This window comes from Phocoena phocoena, chromosome 15 (genome assembly GCF_963924675.1).
Source record: "Phocoena phocoena chromosome 15, mPhoPho1.1, whole genome shotgun sequence".
NCBI classification, from domain to species: domain Eukaryota; kingdom Metazoa; phylum Chordata; class Mammalia; order Artiodactyla; family Phocoenidae; genus Phocoena; species Phocoena phocoena.
The window spans coordinates 60,963,778-60,972,405 of record NC_089233.1 but is presented as its reverse complement, the minus strand read 5'-3'; positions in this window follow the sequence as shown (position 1 = coordinate 60,972,405).

Genomic DNA, 8,628 nt, shown 5'->3' with positions numbered 1-8,628 from the left:
GTCATGTTTCTTTGATCTCTTTTAATCTGGAATAGTTCTTTAGCCTTTCATGACATTGACGGTTTTGAGGCATCCAGGCCAGTTGCTTTGTGAAATGTCCCTCAGTTTGAGTTTGTCTGATGTTTCCTCATGATTGGCTCTAGCTTTGGCATTTTTGGTGGTAATTCTACAGAAGTGATGCTGAGTTTCTCTCAGTCACGTCAGAGGCAGCCGTTGTCCTTCTGAAGGTTGAAACAAGACAAAACAGATGAGATAGTTTTCTGAAGCTTACACATTTGCAGGGCTATTTCCCACCCAGTATCCTAATAGACACTCATCTAAGCCTATGACCAACCTTCTAAATCCTAAGAATACACCTAAGAAGCCAAGGGAAACAAGGCAATTCTAGGGTGGAAGATTCCTTAAGATAATTTACAGATGAGGCTCCCAAGCCCAGAGAGGGAAAGTAACTTGTCTAAGGCCACAGAGCTCCCAAGGCACAGAGCTAGGACTTGGACTTAAAGCTTTGGACCTCAAGTCAAGACCAGTTCTGACACAAAAGACCCTGAAGAGACAAAGCAATCTTGAGAAAGAAAAACGGAGCTGGAGGAATCAGGCTCTCCTGACTTCAACCTATACTACAAAGCTATAGTAATCAAGACAGTATGGTACTGGCACAAAAACAGAAATATAGATCAATGGAACAGGATAGAAAGCCCAGAGATAAACCCACGCACATATGGTCACCTTATCTTTGATAAAGGAGGCAAGAATATACAATGGAGAAAAGACAGCCTCTTCAATAAGGGGTTCTGGGAAAACTGGACAGCCACGTGTAAAAGAATGAAATTAGAACACTTCCTAATATTGTACACAAAAATAAACTCAAAATGGATTAAAGACCTAAATGTAAGGCCAGGCGCTATAAAACTCTTAGAGGAAAACATAGGCAGAATACTTTATGACATAAGTCACAGCAAGATCTTTTTTGACCCACCTCCTAGGGAATGGAAATAAAAACAAAAATAAACAAATGGGACCTAATGAAACTTAAAAGCTTTTGCACAGCAAAGGAAACCATAAACAAGACGAAAAGACAACCCTCAGAATGGGAGAAAATATTTGCAAATGAAGCAATGGACAAAGGATTAATCTCCAAAATTTACAAGCAGCTCATGCAGCTCAATATCAAAAAAACAAACAACCCAATCCAAAAATGGCCAGAAGACCTAAATAGACATTTCTCCAAAGAAGATATACAGACTGCCAACAAACACATGAAAGGATGCTCAACATCACTAATCATTAGAGAAATAAAAATCAAAACTACAATGAGACATCATCTCACACCAGTCGGAATGGCCATCATCAAAAAATCTACAAACAATAAATACTGGGAGGGTGTGGTGAAAAGGGAACCCTCTTGCACTGTTGGTGGGAATGTGAATTGATACAGCCACTATGGAGAACAGTATGGACATTCCTTAAAAAACTAAAAATAGAACAACCGTACGACCCAGCAATCCCACTACTGGGCATATACCCTGAGAAAGCCACAATTCAAAAAGAGTCATGTACCACAGTGTTCATTGAAGCTCTAATTACAATAGCCAGGACATGGAAGCAACCTAAGTGTCCATGGACAGATGAATGGATAAAGAAGATGTGGCACATATATACAATGGAATATTACTCAGCCATAAAGAGAAACGAAATTGAGTTATTTGTAGTGAGTGGATGGGCCTAGAGTCTGTCATACAAAGTGAAGTAAATCAGAAAGGGAAAAACAAATACCGTATGCTAACATATATATGGAATCTTTTTTTTTTTTTTTATGGAATCTTAAAAAAAAAAAAAAGGTCATGAAGAACCTAGGGGTAAGACGGGAATAAAGACGCAGACCTACTAGAGAATGGTCTTGAGGACACGGGGAGGGGGAAGGGTAAGTTGGGACAAAGTGAGAGAGTGGCGTGGACATATATACACTACCAAACGTAAAATAGATAGCTAGTGGGAAGCAGCCGCATAGCACAGGGAGATCAGCTCAGTGCCCTGTGACCACCTAGAAGGGTGGGATAGGGAGGGTGGGAGGGAGGGAGACACAAGAGGGAAGAGATATGGGGATATATATATATGTATAGCTGATTCACTTTGTTATAAAGCAGAAACTAACACACCATTGTAAAGTAATTATACTCCAATAAAGATGTTAAAAAAAAGAAAAAAAGAAGAAGAAAGACTAGTTCTGAAGTAGAACAAGAGCCACCCATTTGTAGGACAGGCCAGAGTGAAGGAGAAGCTTTGGGAGGAAGGGAGCTCCATGCCACTGGAGATGTGCAAGGTGAGCCAAGTGGATGGGGGATGCTAGAGAGGAATTTTTGCTCTGTACAGGTGCTTAGAAGTACTACTTAGAGCATAGACATTCCCCAGAGAATCACTGAATGGCTGAGCTAATGATAATACATCAGTTTAGTAAGTACCAACAGCTTTACTTACATCATCTCACTTAATTCTTACAGTCGTAGGATATTATTATCCCCTCTTTTTCTATAAGGCAACTGAAGCTCTTAGTTAAGCAAGTTGCCCAGGTTGTACACCCAGTAAGTGGTGGAGCTGGCACTCCACCCTGGTCCTCTGGACTTGATTTTGTCTTCCATGCTCATCCTTTTTGTACTTTTTTTTTTGCGGTACGCGGGCTTCTCACTGTTGTGGCCTCTCCTGTTGCGGAGCACAGGCTCCGGACGCGCAGGCACAGCGGCCATGGCTCACGGTCCCAGCCGCTCCGCGGCATGTGGGATCCTCCCGGACCGGGACACAAACCCGCAACCCCTGCATCAGCAGGCGGACTCTCAACCACTGCGCCACCAGGGAAGCCCTTTTTGTACTTTTAAAATAACATTTTTCTTCTAATTGTAAAAGTAATACACGTTCAATGGAGAAAACTTAGAAAACAGAGAAGCACAAATAAGAAGGCAAAAGTCATCAGTATTTTTGCTATACATAAATACCCACAAATAAAAAAATACATAAAATGTGATTTACAAATAAAATGGAATCAAGCTGTACATTTTTTTGTGTCTTGGTTTTTTTTTAGTTACCAGTGTATCATGAACATTTTCCATATGTGCTTAGTCTTCCAAAATAAGATTTTTAGTGCTAAAACGCCTCCTGAAAATTTTTAAAATTTTCCAATTTTTATAACTTGAGTAATATGCTTAGAACACATTATGGGAAAATAAAACATAGATGAGCTTCAAAATATTCACCACTTTTTCATAATCCCTGTTAGCTTTTGTTACATATTTTGTCAGAATGGATATATACATTTTTATATAACTTTAAAAATGTTATATGTATATTTTAAACAGTTACAATATGTTTGTATATATATAGTGCTCATATATAAAATATGCAATATTCGTATATATGTGTATTTTCACATGCTTCAGAGTTTCTTCAGTTAGAATAGATGTTAGAGGAGTTTCTCATCCTGCTGATCAGCTGGATCCCTTTGGGCTTACAAGAAAGGAAAGGACAAAGTTACAATGATCGATAGTGTAGGAGGTTCAGGGCGGGTTTTTGTGACTCCCCACCCCCTTCCCCACCTGGGTTTTGATGGCAGAGCGCTGAGTGGAATTTTTTATTGTGCCAGAGCTACATTTAAGTCTGAGAGCCAGGCGACAATCACATATGGCCCAAATTACTCTTGAAAATGGTTCAGGAAGTTGCCTTTCTGGAGACTGACATAGAGAGATTTCCTCCATCAATGGAGCACATTGTGTTTCTCTGGTGATAACACCAAAGGAAGTAATAGTTTATGTTTAGGGGCCATTTTTATGAAAGATAAATATCTCTGTGCAGTGGAATCACACAATGAAGTGTGATGTCTTCATTGACAGGTACCTTCTTTGTGTAGGGATTGAGACAATTCCCTTCTCCCACTCATGCAGCCACTGGCTCAAGGAGGGATTCTCCTGGTTTATTTGGACTGCTATTGTTCATATTTGCAAAACATTTATCTGACAAAGGACTCATTTCCAGAATATTAAAGAATGCCTACAAATCTGTAAGAAAAAGGCAATCTAATAATGGAGTGGCCAATATTTAAACAGACATTTTACAAAAGAAGATATACAAATGGCCAATAAGCCCATGAAAAGATACTCAAAATCAGTAGGCATCAGGGAAATGAAAATTAAATGGGATGCCATTACATACCACCAGAATGATTAATATAAACAAGGCTGGCCATAGAGAGTGTTGGTGAGGATATGGAGCAACTGGAATGCTAATATATTGCTGATGGGAATGTAACGTGGACAACCACTTTGGAAAAATAGTTTCAGAGTTACTGACAAGAATAGAAATATGTATATACAAAGACTTCCCTAATGTTTGTAGTGGTTATATTTATAATATCCCATAACTGGAAATAACCCAAATGGATTGTTTTTATTTATAATATCTCATAACTGGAAACAACACATGAATAGATAAATTGAGTTACATCCATATGGTACGATAGCAGTAAACAACAATAACAATACACTGAAACATACAACATGAGTTAATCTCAAAAAACATTATGTTAAGCAAAAGAAGCCAGATACAAAGGTGTACATCCTGAATGATTCCATTTATGTGAATATTTGAAAATCTCCCAAGTGCCCATCAACAAATGATTGGATTAGGAAGATATGATATATATCAATGGATTATTACTCAGCCATGAAAAAGAACAAAATACTGCCATTTGCAGCAACATGGGTGGACCTAGAGAATATCATGCTTAGTGAAATAAGTCAGACAGAGAAAAACAAATATTATATGATATCACTTACATGTGGAATCTAAAAATTAATACAAATGGATGTACATACTAAACAGAAACAGACTCACAGACATAGAAAACAAACTTGTGATTACCCAAGGGGAGAGGGAAGGGGGGAGGAACAGATTAGGGGTATGGGATTAACAGATACAAACTACCATATTTAAAATAGATAAGCAACAAGGACTTACTGTATAGCACATGGAATTATACCCATTATCTTGTAACAACCTATAACAGAATTTAATCTGCAAAAATACTGAATCACTATGCTGTACACATGAAACTAACACAATATTGTAATCATTTCTACTTCAATTAAAAAAGAATTCTGCTTGAAGGGTCAGGTAGACAAAGGAAAAAAAAAGAAGGCAAAATTAATTTGATTTAAAAAGTAAGAAAATATCAGTAAGTTGAATAAAAAAATCAAAACCCCCCTTGTCTCTTTCTCTCTCTCTAAGCACGCGTAGTTGAATTTGGGTAAGTTATCTTGTTTATGATGCAGCTCCATTTGTCTCAAAAGAATAGACGATCCTGGGAGAGAGGACTCTGTTAATGGCTAGATTCTCAATGGGGAGGTACTGCCCTCTAGGGGTTACTTTGGGAATTTTCCGGGGGCATTTTTTGATCATCCAAATTAATGGACCCCCTACTGGAATTTGTAGATTGGGGACCCGGGAAGCCAAACGGAGGGGGAAGGGTAAGCTGTGACAAAGTGAGAGAGTGGCATGGACATATATACATTACCAAACGTAAAATAGATAGCTAGTGGGAAGCAACCGCATAGCACGGGGAGATCAGCTCGGTGCTTTGTGACCACCTAGAGGGGTGGGATAGGGAGGGTGGGAGGGAGGGAGACGCAAGAGGGAAGAGATATGGGAACATATGTATATGTATAACTGATTCACTTTGTTATAAAGCAGAAACTAACACACCATTGTAAAGCAATTATACTCCAATAAAGATGTTAAAAAAAACAAAAACAAAAACAAGCGGCATGCAACATGCGTTGACTGTCCTGGAAAATGAAGTATTGATCCATTTCCTCCCTAAAATTCAAATGTCCTGTTAGATATTTATGTAGGTGACAGCCCATTTGTAATTCTCTGAGCCCAGAATCTAAGGCTGTTTTGCAAGTATTTTTGCACATTGAATTTTTCTGGAATGAAATTACGGTGTAAATCAAGGAATAATTATATTCTGTTTGGGTTAGAACTTTACCGTTTTGGAAAGCTGTTCACCGTTTTGGAAAATCAGGACACGGATAGCAAGCACTTTAGGTTGTATTTGAATTTGCACACGTAACACACCCATTGGGGCCTGCATTTGTGTTATTTTTTTGTGTGTTTGGGTTTTTTTGCGGTACGCGGGCCTCTCACTGTTGTGGCCTCACCTGTTGCGGAGCACAGGCTCCGGACGCGCAGGCTCAGCGGCCATGGCTCACGGGCCCAGCCGCTCCGCGGCTTGTGGGATCTTCCCGGACCCGGGGCACGAACCTGTGTCCCCTGCATCGGCAGGCGGACTCTCAACCACTGCGCCACCAGGGAAGCCCTCTCCTTTTATATTATAGTTTATTTTTCTTGAAATTTTGTGAGTAGATAGGTTACAATATTTATGAATTTTATTTTTTAGGACAGAAAATATTTATTATAAACAGGAGCACTGGGTTGAAGAGGAGTGAATGTCAAGCTCTTACTTAGTGGGATTTCATGAGGGGGATGAAGAGAGGGGCCATCCCCTTCCTCAGAACTCCATCAAGAATCCCATGTTTCATTGATGTTCATTTCTCTCTAAGCATAGGGACTCGCTGTTTCATGGGGAGAGGGGCAGACATACGTATTCCTCCCTATAGAAGTCATTGCAAGGATACAGGGAAATGTGAAGATATGGGACACTGTGCATGTGCCAGCCATTTATACTCTTCTCTGCTCAAAGCCTTGGCTGAAGTGACAGTCACAAGTATAACACAAGGTCCCCTTCCCCTTGCTCCAGACACAGTTGATTGGACATGAGATGTGCAAGCCAAGCTAATCCCATAGGCTGGCCAGTGACCTATGAGATGGGTTGGTACAAAATGATCAACTGGATCAATCAGATTCTCTGTTACAAGAATTTTAATTGGGAAATACAGAGAATAAAGCAGTTTATAAATGGAGTTGAAGCTGAAAAGATGCCTTGGGAAAAGTCAAGACTGAAGAGTAGGGCGGGTAGTGGGAGGAGGGATGGGGTAAAGCGTATATGAGGAAGCAGAAACTGTGAGTAAATACAAGTGATTGGAGGGAAGGCAGACAGTTCTCTACTTTAAAACGTAAGTTTGTTCCTGAACTTGTCTTTTAAATCCAGATATCAAAGTATTGTGTGATCTACCACACTGCCTGCCTCTCAGATCTCATTTTGTATCTCTCTTCCCTTGTACACCTTTAGCCACACAGCCATTCTTTCAGTTTCTGGAACAAGCCACCCTTCCCTCAATGGCCTGAGCACATGCTGCTCTACCTGAAATACTCTTCTGCAAATCCCCTCCCAACTCTTTGCAAGCACGATTTCTCATCCTACAGATCACAGGTGAAATGCCGCGTCCTCAGAGAGGGTTACACTCGTTGCTCATGGAGATCCACCTCCCCCCCTTATTCTCGATCACTATACTCTTCATAGCCTTTACCACCATATGTAATTTGAATTTATTTCTTGTCTCATGTCTTTTTCTCCCACAGGTTGTAGACTCCATGATGGCAAAGACCATGTTTGTCTTATTTACCAACATGGTGCCTGGCAAATCGTGGGTGATCAGTAAATATTTGTTATACGACTAAATGAACAAATGAGTATATGTTTTATGGAGATCATGGTTCAGTAGATCTAAGACATGGTTAAAAAAATCCTTAGTTTCCCAACATTTTAGATGCAATTTTCAATGATATATTTCAGCAGTATGTACATGTTCATTAATTTTGCTTTACTTTTTCCTAATTTGAACCCACAGTCCGATGAACACCTGGTTGAGGCTAAGGCTCCCCTGAGTTTGGCATGCCTAATGATTTCCATTGTCCCAGTTGTATTAAGCTTATGATTCCAATCTTTTTTTTTTTTTTTTTTCGGTACGCGGGCCTCTCACCGTTGTGGCCTCTCCCGCCGCAGAGCACAGGCTCCGGACGCGCAGGCTCAGCGGTCATGGCTCACGGGCCCAGCCGCTCTGCGGCATGTGGGATCTTCCTGGACCGGGGCACGAACCCGAGTCCCCTGCATCGGCAGGCGGACTCCCAACCACTGCGCCACCAGGGAAGCCCGATTCCAATCTTTCATATCACTAGAATTAGCACTCTATTTTTTCTGTTTTCCATTAATTCAACCAATATTTATCGAATACCTACTGTGTGCCAGGCATTATTCTAGCTACTGAGGATTCAGCAGTGGACAAAACAGACAAATTTCTGCTCTGATGGGAAAAATCCCTTACTGATTTGCCTCAATAGAGAATCATGGCTTCTCCCTTAAATTCACAAACCAAGAGGCCCTTGGCTGAAGTGGAGACGGGTCCCTTAGAGGAAGGAAGGACTCTGTAACAATGCTACAAGTATATACTGAAAATCTTCCTTCAGGCTAAAGCACCTGTGGCCATCTACCAGGGTGATTTTATACTCGGGAAAGGCAGTGCTGTTTCTGAGTTGACACTAATAACTAGGGACCCAAAATGCCATGTGTCAAAATTGGAGGATGTTTGGAGGTCAGATGATACATACATTTTTGGACCAAGAATATCTCACAATTGAACCATTGAATGCCCCTGAACCCTTCGGTGAGTCCACTCCATTTCTGAA